This window comes from Passer domesticus, chromosome 8 (assembly GCF_036417665.1).
Source record: "Passer domesticus isolate bPasDom1 chromosome 8, bPasDom1.hap1, whole genome shotgun sequence".
NCBI classification, from domain to species: domain Eukaryota; kingdom Metazoa; phylum Chordata; class Aves; order Passeriformes; family Passeridae; genus Passer; species Passer domesticus.
Genome location: NC_087481.1, coordinates 47,920,138 through 47,933,988, shown reverse-complemented (window position 1 = coordinate 47,933,988; position 13,851 = coordinate 47,920,138).

The window sequence follows — 13,851 nt, the reverse complement described above, 5'->3', positions numbered from 1 at the left end:
AGCAGCTGTCTCTAACCATGCTAAAATTGAGACTATGATGAGCCATGGGGTTGTATCCAGGACACACAGAATGCTTTGCCTCACTCTGCTGGGCAAGAGCCAGTGCTCCAGACTGAGCTGTGTGGAGTGCTCTGTAATCTGCCTGGGCAGTACCTCACAATCTGCATAATGAGAGGCTCCTTAGCATGGTAGCTTGAAGATCAAGTTTAGGAAATTCACCTGGGTTAAAAAATAAGAGACACTCACCTCCATGCAATAATAGTGTCAAGTCTCTTTAGACTTCCACCTTATGGGCTAAATTGGATTATTAGGAAGGGATGAGGTGTAACATTGTGACTCCTGAGTGAGGATCTGAGCTCTGCACACCAACCGAGCAAGGTGCTGGCTGTTATTTGACTGGCTTGGGCCAAATGCATGCCAGACAGCACACCTGGGAATGGCAGCTGCTCTCCTGTGCCTGCAGTCCTTGTTTTTGGGCTCATGTCAATGAGTGTCACAGATCCCAGGCAGGGGAGATGGAGCAGGGCAGTAAGATCAGTCTCCAGAGTGAAGGGATTGCTGTGCAGCTGTTGCCGTGTCACAGCTCTGCCTGTGGCAGTGGCCACATGCTCCCTGTCCACTCTCGGGCACCGTGCTTGGCTTGGTGTCTGGTCCCTGATCCCCCTGCTCACACATCCCCTTCCTGCTGAGGCAAACCCACCTTCCTCCACAGCTACCCTGGGTTCTCCCAGTCTGGGCAGGGCAGGAAGCTCAGGTGGACAGGCTGGGGTTATTGGAATTGCCACCACCATCTCTGTCCCCTCTCACCCCAACACCTAACAGCACCACTTCACCACTATGAGAGTAACTTACTCTTTATTTTTTTCTGCTTTTCTCTTTTTGCAGAGATACAGAAGACATCTTAGGCTTCTTCAAGTCCACCGTAGGTCACAAAGAGAAATAAGACACTGGAAGATTTTTCCATGTCAAGTTGACTGTCCACAGTCAAATATACAAGACTGAGCCGTAAAAGCAAAATGCTCTTCCATTGCTTTTTTTCTTCCCTCACACACCACTGGGCTACTGTTGGTTCCCTGAAATATGATGTTTGCACCTGTACACAATAAACAACTGCAACCCTGTAAAACAACAGAGATCTCTGTCTCACCCTCTTCCAAGCACCTTAGGACTGCAGTGGTAGCTCAACAACTGTCTTGTTAAACAGAATGCCCATCAGTCTCTGCAATTGGAGCTCTTGCAGTTTCCAGCCCATTTTGCTGAGGAAGGAACTCTGTCTCAGAAAATGACATTTGTTTCAGCCTTATTTTGATTTTCAGTCCTGCTCTTCATTTTGGTATTTCATGGTGAGTAATGTGTAAATTCTGCAAGACAGTGGATAACAGTGAATAATCCTGTCTTGTTGGATTAGGAATTTTTCCCAAAATCTGTTTTTATTTCACTTGCCCAAACCTGATAAGGGTTATGGAATTAATAAGATTATATGACAGAGCACCTGTTTCTGCTGTTCCTACCTAAGTTTTGTCCAACTTAATTTGATGAGACATAGGACTCCTACACTCAGCCCTCCTGCAGGCTGCAGGTCAGGAATGCCCTCAAGGGAAAATTGTGTGGGTCCTGAACTTCCCTACAAATCTGCTTTGTACAGGTAGTTTTTTTTCCTATCAAGTAGGGAAAGCAAGGGCATTCAATAGTCTTAAAGCAGATAAAGCCACTGGCTTGGGCAGGATGTGGGGTTGTAGAAGAGGTAGGAGAAAATCCAGTGTAATACAATCAAATATAAAACTCCTAGAAAAACAGACCTTGCTGGGCCTACAACATATAGGAACAACTAGTACATTACAACTGCAAAACTGCTGTTTAATTTTGGGCAATCTTATTATAGCTACAACTATTTTTAATTTTCCCCTTGGACAAGAAAGATAAATGGAAGCAAAATATTTTTTTGTTTGTTTGGGGTAAATATGCCCAAACTAGTGGACACTGTATTACACATAAATGCTTCTCACATTCTCCTTCATGCATCTGATTTTATGGTTGTGTTACATGTCTCATGAGCAATCGCTGATGAGATTTCCCCACACACTGCATTTTTATAACTAAGAAAATTTAATTTTGGACCCACTTCAAATAAAAATTACACATTTTCAAATGGAAATATGCTCAAAAAATTTTTGTTCCAGGAAAGAAGTTCTGTGCTTTGTCATTTCTACCCCATTAGGTCAATAATGAATCAAAATATTAGAATTTTACATGGAAGAAGAAATCCAATTTATGAATTACACTAGTTGTGGTTTTATAGTTACTTAAAAATCACATCTTTGTATCTCACTATCTATAATTTCATAATCTACATCATCCTTTTCAAATAAATCTATTGATAACCATTAATGAGTGATGCTATTTTACAAGTAAGGAAATATCAAGAAATATGTTTCTCATGCAAACTCATTGAAATATTTGGAAATTCTCTTTGACTTAAATGGCCTTTGAATGAGATCTCTGGTGTGTTTATCTGGCTTGAAATGTTCCCAAGGTTGTGCTGCTCTGAATGAGAAATAAAGTAATTATATTCTAGATATTAGCTTAGCAGAAGAGTAAAAAAATTAGGTCATAGTGGGGTTATGAATTTTTTGTTCTTTCTTTTCTGCTTTTTCTCAGTGTGGAAGTAGGTAAAGCTTTTCATCTCTTCTGGGTAGCAGTTATGGGGATTAGGTAACAGGAAGAATTTAATCAGTTCAATGAATTTTGCCTCATTAGGAATTCAAGCAAGTTGTCAAGTTCTAAGCCCTCCCAAGATTGCCCTGGTTTGTTTATTTATTTATTTTTTTATTTTTGAGAAGTGCATAGAAAGGTTTTATCCATGGACTGTTGGGTTCAACTAATTACATTAAGAGTTAATACGATTTCCTTGTTTATGCTGTTTGTACAGGAAGATGATTGTCTAATCCTTTAAGCAGCACATTTAATTTTGGTTTCTATTTCAAGTCTTTAAATAGTGTTACCTACTTCTAGTTCTCAAGGTAAACATAGTCTAAATCTTAAATGTTTACTTTTGAGTAGCTTCAAGGATGAAGCTGCTCTGGTTTCATTTCAGACAGGAACATCATTTCATGCCCATTGGTTCTAAGCTTCAGGGCAATGGTGGAAGAGGGGAGAGGGAACAACAAATCTCCTTTTCTAAAGCAAGTTCAGGACTTAATCTGCACAATTGTCACACAGTGGGTGGCTAAAGTGTTCATTGCTACAGTCATTATTACTAATTATTACTCTAATGTATGTCTATGTATGTCTAATCTGATCATCCATCTCTATCTAAGTATTTTAAATCTACATATGGATGTAGAATGAAGTTATACTTGGACTAGAAAATCTGTGTACATTAATTACATTTCCTCTCTTTGGAAGTTATATTTGTGTTGTATTTCTGAAATAATACATAAAGGAAAAAAGAGTCAAAAAAAGTCTGGAGAAACAGACAAATAAATGTCACTGCCTAAAAATTGTGTGCAGACATTATGGTTAGTCTTCTCTCTGTATTTCCAGTGTTCATTAAAAAAATCAAAATTATTTAAAATTTGGGATACTGACAATTGTCAGTATCGAAGATCTGGAGCTTTGATGGGAGTTTTACACCTGTTGCAGTATTACACCATTGACTCTTATTAGTGCAGATTATAAAATGCAAAATCTGCAATATAGCCAAGTTTGGTGTTCCCAGGTATCAGCAGCCAAGGAGCAGTAATGCTCCACTGTCTTTGACTTTTCCTATAGGTCTTTCCTATAGAAAAACTTTTAGTCCGTGACCCATTACTTCTAGGAAATTCTGGAAAGGTGATCTCTAAGAAAAGTCTAATTTCTCCAGAAGTAAAATTTCTCCAGAAGTCAGCCCAGAAGAAGGTGCCCAGAAATCTGAATCTCCCCTCAAAAATTTGCAGGAAGAGTCTGTAAAACTCCCCACTCTGAGGTGCACTAATTTTTTCTACTGCCTAAGCATGAGTCTCAAGTGCAGGTCTACCCACCACACCCTAGATAACATTAACTCCAGATATGGGTAATGGAAACATCTACACCTGAACTAGCTGAGAATACACTTTTAGGACATGCTGTAAGAATACAGACATGTAAACAGAGAAAGTAGAATTGAGCTATCGGTTGTGTCTTAGGTGAATTAGTTTAAATCACTCCCTTTACTTCATTTGTACAAAAGAGAAATGGTGATGCCTCTTTCATTCATCTTGAACTCCTATTTAAGTGATAGACTCTTAATAACAAAGACATTCTTGTTTGGACATAAATTCTTTATCTGAGTTACAACTGGAATTATAGAATAATTTGAGTTAGAAAGGATCCATAAAGATTATCAAGTCCACAATGCATTGAGACTATCTAGTACATATTCTTTCTTCATTATGACTACAGGAAACACCCTGAAGGTCATATCCCTGGTGGCTTAAATTAAGCTCTTCAGTCCTCTACAAATTATTAAATTCTCTTGTATTAATTAAGGAAAGATTTGAGTGAATAAATATTATGCTAATTTTGAAGGAGAGTGCAGAAGTTACCATGGAATTCTCATCAGAATCTATATTGGGGCTTTTATTGTTTAACAAGTGATGTGGAAAACTGAGTGACTAATGTAGGGGAAAAGTTTGCTGACAATGCAAAATTAGGACTAGCAAAATTAGGACTAACAAATTTAAGGCAGCTAAAACTGGAGCAGAGCATGAGGAAATATTGAGCATCTCCTGATACTCAGTAAGACAATGATAAAACATCCAGTGAAAGCCAACACAAAGTAATGCAGCTGGGCACACTAATTCTAGCTGTATTATTTGGTGTTTGATCCAGCAATAAGCTTCTAACAAATGATCTTGCTTTTGCAAATCTGTGTGCCTTAAGCCTGTCCCCAGCTCAACACATCCACCTCCTCATTTCTGTCAGTCTAAAAAAGCCCCTCTTTTCTTATTCATGATAGATGGTTTGTGACTTTTTTTACCTTCGCAGTATTCCATAGACCTGGGTCAGAGTATAGAAAGAATAATTAAAGTGGCAAAACTATCAGGAGGTAATTCCTAGTAGGGAGGAATCAAAAAGTTTACAAGGGGGTCATGACAGGAGAAACAAAACAGATTTGCAGAAGTGAAAATTGTTCATAATTCAGCAAAAAAAAATGTGGAGTTTGTGTGGACGTTTCCCTAAACTAAAGAGAAACCCCTATCAAGCCACTGTGTGCAGCTATGGTGCATCATCATCCTGACTCCTGAGAGGAGCTCTTCTCATTCTGTGCCAAAAAGGGGCCCTTGAGAAGGGCATGGAACAGAATGACAGCTAAATCAGGAGAGCTGGAATGACAGCTGTGCAAGGAGACAGGAAAGAGACTGAAAATTCTTGGCTTCCAAGACAGATGACAGGGACTGTGAGCATACAGTCAGCTCTCAAAAATCACATATTATGTAGAGAGAGTGAAAAAGAGATGATGAGTTGCTGCTTTCCACACTCTAGGAGCAGAGGACACAGAGTATTATTATTGGGTGTCAGAACGTATAAAACTCAGAAGCGAAAAACAATTCTCAGTAAGACATAACTGAATTGTGGACCTTGTTCACATAGTATTTTATAGATGTTTAAAAGTATTGATGGATTAAAATAGAAGTTAAATAGGATATAGACTTCCTGGTACCTGTTAAACTCTTTAATGGGGATGTAACCTCTATTTCAGTGTTTTTAGAAAATAGAGGCATATAACACAAATATTTTCAAAACCATTCATCATTGTCTGGATCAATAAATATCCTCATTTCTGTCAGTCTAAAAACCACCTTTTTTTTTTAATCTTCCATGTTAACCTGATCATTTCCATTACAGTGATGGACAGAAGAAAACAGAGTCAACAGAAATACGCCCATCTTCACAGAGTATCAGCTTGCCTGGGGTCAGGCCCAGGATTTCCTGATAGACTCCAGAGAAGATAAAGGAGGCCTCTGGCTCATTCTTGCTAGTGATAGCTCACCAGAAGGGGAGAGATGACTTTCAACTTCCTGCCTCTTACTCTGCTAATCCAGTTATAAAACCAGAATTTTGATGAGCCACAGTTTGTTGAAAAAGGCAACACAGGCAATTTACATTTTGTAAACTCCTAAGGACCCAGTGTAACACAGCTGAAATGCTCCAGCCAACATTAAAAGGCAGAAAAAGTGATGCAGGAGACTACCTGGGTGCTTTACAGGTGCAATATATTTTATCAAGGACATTACCTTTAACCTGATATTCACCTTTATTTCCAAACTGTTTTGGACTTGCAAATGAAAAATAATATCTTTATCTGGTCTTGAAGCTCAGACCAAACAATTCAATTGGACTTTATCAACATTTTTATATTTCATATTCCTTTTAAATGGGAAAAAAATCCCATCATTTACAGTTAAGTATTGTCTTGTAAACTACTGATAAGACTTTTCACTTTGGTATTTAAATTACCAAAAAATACATTGCATTTGTATGTAAATCATAAATTTATAGCTGGAAAGTATGGTGCCTAGTTTGCAGATTCAGGTCAAAAACTGTTTAAAGTCAAGCTGTACTTTAAGCTTATTGCTTTCTCTTTACTATCTACATCACTACTGTGGGTATTGATGCAGAAAGGAAATTCCTTAGAACTGCTTGTGTAATTGTTGTGATTTTTTTCACTATTTAAATTATCTCCAAAGAAGTTTTTATTATCCACAATCTCTGAAGACATTTTCTTTCACATAAAGATTAGTTTGGGATGAAGGGAAGGACAGGACTTGTTGTGAGGGTTTTGATGGAAACTAGAAAAGTTTTAGTTCAGATTTGATTTATTAGAAAAGCAATAATCTGTTTTGTTTAAAAGACATTTTCTTCAAAATCATTATGCTTTTATTGATTTGCTTCCATGGTTACATACCATATTTCAATCCAGGGAAATGGACTCTATAACAAATCATTACTTCAGGCATATGATATCCCTTTTGAACACAGGGATAGATTGATAAGGTTAGCTCCTCATATTTCAGTGATTAACAAAGCTTTTGGCAACCTTCCTCAATATCTGTAGGACAAAATAAATAAATAAAATAAAAAATTAAGGGGCAGGCAGAATTCATGTCTGGATGTCTGGATTGAAGATTGGTAATGAAAAAAGACTTCTGCTGCATTTGAACACATTTTCTTTGCAAACCTGTCCCTTAGTAGCAGTGCTGTCTTACTGTAAATTTAGAAGGTTATAATTTTCAAGGTAAATTAGACTGGATAGCTACTCTAAACTTCAGGATTTTGCACATGTGCTTAAATAAAATATATTATACGTGTCACCTTGAAAAAGCTGTAGAAGTGTAGCAGTCAGGAAGCTATCCAACTGAATTCCTTACAAAAAAAAATGGTCTGACCATAAAGAAATTGTTGGTTTCTCATCTGCATGCACCAAAATTATAAGTAATTTTACCTTTATTTGTAGGAACATTCCTGTGATTTCCAAAGGACTCCTTCCCTCAGCTGGTAAGTACTACATAGATGTTCTGATTATGGCCTCATGTTCAGGGTAAGATGCTTCCCAGAACTAGGCACACCAATGCCCTTAAGTTGAAGGGAGTTCTATGATCCATGAAATCACAGCCCCCTCAGCAGAGTCAAGCCAGCTGTGATTTAGCTGCCCACAGACAGCAGCTTTTTTCAACACTAGGAAGAACCTCTGTTGTGCAGAAGCAAAAAGGATAAATTCTGTCTTGTCTGAAAGCCCAATTATTTTCAAATGTCTGTGAATGCTGGTCAGGCAGAGATGTCCATGGGGATGTGATTCCTCAGCTGTGACAACCATCAGATCTCTGGCCTTGGTCCTCAGGAGCCAGAAAACCTTTGTGGTCCCACTGAGTAAGGACACAGGAATGCACTTTTATCCTGGGAAGTGGCAAGGGCTAAAGTTTTCTCTCAAAGAAGTGAGTGACCTGCTAAAAGTAGTGTTAAGATTAAAAGAAGTTTGTCCTGCCCTGTCAGGGCTCTGCTCTCTGTAAGCTGCTCATTCCTGGGAAGCCCCAGGACTGAACCTGGCAGATTTGTGCTTCCCTCACTACAGAGATCATGGCAGTGCCACGACCCTTCCTGGGGAGGAGCAACTGCATAAAATGGGGATCAGCCAGCACAAATCCCAGCCCAGACCTGTGGTGGGCAGGAAGGAGAGATGCACTTTTTCCATAGAGCTACTCAGGCAGCCTCCAGCCTCAGTCCCAGGGTGGAGTGGCTGCCTGGTCCATCCTCATAAAACTGTGGATGAAGGCAGTCCTAGACAAAGCTAAGATTCAGACAATCAGGAGCCCCAAATTCCCTGAATCCTCTCACAATTGCAATCAAAGTTACCAACTAAGCACTGCTGGAGCCTCAAATCCTCTTTCTACCCACGGAGTCATGTCCAGCACCACTGCTAGTAGCTTCTACTTGACACAGCATATTCAAGAACCAGTTTAACTGAAACCTTCTCAAAACATTCATTTGTTTTCTGGAAGAGGATTAAAAGCCATACAGGCTTTCAAAGAACCTTGTGGAAAACACTGTAATAAAAACACGATATTAAAAATACTACTATTCATAGTAGGCAACAGTCTCTATCCTACAAGTGTAAATAAAGATGGGAATATACATGCATATCCACATTAACACACACATATGGAGATCTATATACACATAAATGGATACACAGCCACCAGGCACAGATGTACACCCAGGAGATTTGCTTGAAAATTGAGAAATTGGTGAGCTGGGGAACCATGACTAATCCAAATCTGCAGAGATAGGCAAGGAACTACACCTTTCTCCCAGGCCCTGAGTCGGTGAGCCATGAAATGATTCAGAGAGGTCACTCCCCAGGCAGTCTCTCTCCCCAGGGAGCTGATGTAAGATGGGCTGCTATTTCAGGGGAGATCTCACCATACATTTCTCCAGTCTGCTTCCCTATTCCTTTGGGAACAGCCATCCTACACAGTAGCTGAACAATCTCCCCTGGCTGTCAGTTTTGTGCATCCTGGCATTTATTTTCTTTTTTTTTTTTCTGATCACAATGGAAAATACATCATTAAATCAGCATCAGCTGTAGAGTTTCATATTCTGGCACATCCTGGTGGGCCAATAGCTGCAATCTGAGCCCCATGCATCAGCATGTCTTTCAGCATAGCTAAATCATTCCTGACAAATAGATGCCTGCAGTAGCTGATGAAAAATTGATGGGCTTGCTTGAGAAGCTTTTGGAGAAGGATCTTACTGACTAGTTTGCAGAATTCTCTCTTGGTTGAGGAGTTTCTGGTTCAGTGTATTAGTGCTGAGTTCTCCACTCATCACCCTACTGGTTTTCTTATGCAACTTTATTCATTTTCCCCACTCCTTCTTCGCCTTCCTTCCATCTCCAGTTTCTGGGTTCAGAATGGCTGAGAGCTAAAATTCAGTTTTTCCTTCTGTCTACCAAGTCTTCAGGAGACTGAGACCTGTTCATCAAGAATATTTTCAAAATACATCAGTGCCAACAAATCTTAATCAAATATATTGCTCCCTGACTGTGCTCCAAGTAACTTCTCCCCTTCCCTGTTTTGTGTGATTTTCATGAAAGTCATTAGCAAGAGCTATTTGAAAAGGTCATTTTCCACCTGGAATGAGGCAAAAATTAGGAGACTGGAGAGAGGCAAAGTAGTGTTCATGAATGCAAACTTGCCCTTCTGTCTGAAAATAACACCACCAGCCACAAACATATGTACTAGAAACTCCACGATTTCCCTCCTCATGTGAAGGCATCACATAATGTTTGTTGCTTTGATCTGAATGATGGTCAAATAAAACATCTATTCTGCTGAGCTCAAAGGGGAAAAACACCCCAACAAAACAAAACAAATTCACTAGCAAAGTCTGACCTGAAGTGAGCTTAAATTCTTTGTTTTGTAGCGGCTCTGACTTTAGATTTTCCACAGGAAATGCCATTATCACACACTGCCCTTTGACAAACATCACTGGAGCTGAATCCATAGGGAAAAATGTCCCTTTTAGGAAGGGTAGTGCCCACTTTCATTATTTCCACACCTGCAGAGAACAGTTACAATTTTCTCTGTAGTGCCTTTTTTATGATATGGATGACAAGAAAGACCACTGATTTTGAGTGGTGCTTGCAGGCAGTCAAAACTAGTGATGAAGCCTTTGAAAATCAGGTCCCCTGCTTGTACCACTGAGCTACAGTCTTTAGGGAAATTAATGGCCTTTTTACACTCAAGTCTGAGAAAAACAGGGGCCCACTTCTGCCCACTGCAAAGTAAAAAGACAGAAAAATAAAACCCAGTCCACAAATCACGATTTTTTATAAAAGCAGACTCATAAGAGGAAGAACTGTCCCATAGTTTGAGCAGAAGCCTGGTTTTTGAGACAAACACTAGCTCTCCTAATTGATCCGTGGTTTTAAGACATTGGAATGTCCTGGCCATGATGTTTCAGGGACGTTCACATTGCCAAATTATGGTATCCTTGATTTAGCTCCATGTGCTCTTCCCTGAAATGCTCACCATGCACAGGGGTTTGATAATCTCTTTCAAAGACAGCACCCAAAGCACTCTGTGGTTTTCAATCTACTTGCTGCTGGGAAAGGAAAGGCAGCAAATGTGTTTTGGTCAGGCAGGAGAAATGAAATCCTCTCAGGACATATGAGAGGGAAGAGCTGGTGATGCCCATGGTGCTTTGGATTCCACTGAGGTTGTTTTCATCAGGAAATGTCAACCTGACTGTGTAGAGTGATGAAGAAAATGAGAAAGAAGGGCAGAAAGATGTCAGACTGTCAAAATGGGGCAGGTCTTGGAGCACAGTAGCCCCATGACTTAGCAAGGTCTCAGAAGCAATGCCTTGGATTTGTTACTGTTGTCTCTGTGTGTGTCTGTCTGTCTGAAAAGGGTTCTATGAAAACAGATGCATTTTAAGGGTGCCAAGGTACCCTCCCAGAAAACATATATATATTTATATACACACACATACATACAGTTTGTTTCCTTGTTTGAAAGGAGAGTGTAATTTGCCAGAGTAATGCATTTTTTCAAAAGCTCTTTCTAAGTAGTAAGGGAGAAAACACTAATGCTGCATGAAAGGGAAGTTTCTGAGTGATAATTTAAAGATAATCTTTTGAGATTTGGAGCAACCTCATTATTGTCTAAGTGACTTAGATACAAGTTTTAATTATTCCTATCTCTATCTCGCAGTTTCCCTGAGAAGCCTTAAAAAAAAAAAAAAAAAAGAAAAAGCATACAGCTCATAGCTGAATTGGGGCCCTGCAATTCATAAACTGTACTTTAACTTTGGTTGACTGGGAATGGGTCTAATCCAATTGCATTCCAACCTTCAATGGAATAATAATACTGAACAAATAACCCCACAGGCAGTAGGACATTGCTTTTCCTGCCAATCTCAATTTTAACTTGATTGTTCCTTAATGCCATAGGCGATGTCAGGGTGACTCAGGACAATATGTTGTTGAAGAAGAATAGTCTGAAGTATTACTCTTAATCCCATTTTATAGGTACCCGTAAATGTTAGTGGTAAACCATAGCCAGATACCTGTGGGGAGATTTAATAACAGGGCATTATGGCCAGAGGAAAAAAAAATGGCATCCAGGGCCTTCTATTTTCTGCTCCTCTGAGGATTTCTCACTTGTAGGAGTGAATTATATCATACAAGGTGATAAAGTTTAGTTTAAAAGCAAAAACTTTAAACAATCCTTTTCCCTCACAGGGTCAGCAGTTGTGAATTCAGCTGTGAAGGAACCTCAGGGAGACAGCCCATTTCACTTGCTGAGTCACAGAAGAAGAGAAGGAAAAAAAGGCCCACTTTATTTTTTAGTCTACCTTTATATTGCACAGGCAAAACCAGGAAAACTTTGTCAACTGCTCTTATTGCCTGGACTAGAGAGCAGCCTCTGGATAACAGCACTGAAACTTAGCTTGATACTTCCTAGGATTGTGTTTGACTTTTTAATGTGTGCCACCACTTTGGTGAACAGTCATACTCGATTTTTGAGTGCATCCATATTCTTCTTGTGCTCTTTCCAGTGACAAACTCAATTATTTTTATCATTCTTAGTCTCTAAACACGCACAAACACGCACACACATATTTAATGTATTTTGTATTCTTGATTTCCATCCCAACATCAATATTCTAGCCAATGAATCTTTCTGTAGGACAACCTGACCATCTGTGTTAACAATGATTTCCATCTTCATTTCATCAGCTTATTGGCCTAAGAAGCAGGAGTGTGTTATACAAGCTTATTATTGAAAATACTAGGTACAATCAATTCCAAAATGTGGCCTTTATGAACTGTATTAGTTATGTTCTTCAAGCTTCATATACCTCCTTTCAATGCTGCTTGCTATCACCTTCTTTTTTTATTCCTTATTTTATAAGTTATTATTCTTCCATTGTACTAATTTTCTGATACTCCAATTTTCTTTTCCTTCTCTATTTTTTCCCCCAGTTTGTAACTTGCAAAATGTATTTTAAAGGCAAGAAAACCTACCTTTGCTGTAAGGGAAATTCCCTTATCAAATGCAGTTATTGTGTGATCTATTTTCTAAAGGCCATATTTTACTTGATCCCATTTTTCAGCTACTTTGACATGAATTTCTCTTTCTATCAAGCTGTTTTAAACATTTGACGGCTACAAAGAACAAAAATGCATGGCCTGCATCATCATTTTCCACTTCTTAAATAACTGTGTGCTATTTGCTCTTCTTCAGTCTTGCACTACCATTTCCTAACAAAATAGTCTAAGGAAAATTTCTATAAGTTAAATTTTTTTGAAAAATTATTCTCATTCATGACCACTTCCATGAGAAATTATACAGTGATTTTTTGCCAGTTTGAAGCCAATTATATGACATTTATCCCAAAAAAGAATGATCAAACCTACTAAGACAAAAAATTTTGCATCAAAATGACCAAATTTTCGTATTTTGTTTTTAATTGATGGATTAGACAGTTGAAATAAATCTTCTTAAAAGTACTAGAGAGCTTGAGGATTTATTAAGTTAATCTGAGTAAAGGAACAAGTATGATGTGCACTATGCAATGTCTTTCAACTTCATTGCCTGCCTATTAGGCTGCAAGAAAAGAATATTTAAGTGTCTGTTTATTAACTGATTGTCAAAGAAACCTGATTATTTCCAGGATATAATTCTGCACAAGAAAGAGTAAGATGAACTGAAGAGGAACAAAATGATTGATTCATTTCCTTTGGGGGAGGGTATAAAGTAAAATAATGAAACATAAATGTGTCAGATCCATTTATACAGGATTGATATTTAATTTAGTTCCCTTTGAAGTTGAAATTAAATTTCTTAAGAGGTATTATTAAAAGGGAGACGGAATGTAACCTTCCATCAAGCTACCATTATTTTAATACATCTTTAAAAAAATGAAAAAAACCACTTTTTTCTTGAAGTGTGCTGGTAAATTGATTTATGCAGTTCTAAGCACTAATTATGAAATGTGCTTATCTAGACACCTTCTGTTGCTATTGATCCTACACGTTATTCTGATGAAAAGCTCATAATTCATAGCATTCTCGATGTTTGGACTTGTTGGAATTATTTATAACTTGCAGCCCAAAGGTGCAGCTGGTGAAATGGGGCTTGGAGCTGATTTGCAATGCACTGAATTGTCTGTTTTCAGGCCCTGAGCACAGATAGTTACAGCACTCTGCTTTGCCACCCACAAATGCAGGGTGCAGCACCACTGTGGAAGGAGAAAGATCATTGGAGGGTAGGGAAGTGACTGTCTTTCCAAGAGTTTCAGAAATGGAAAATGGCTAAAGCAGGAAAT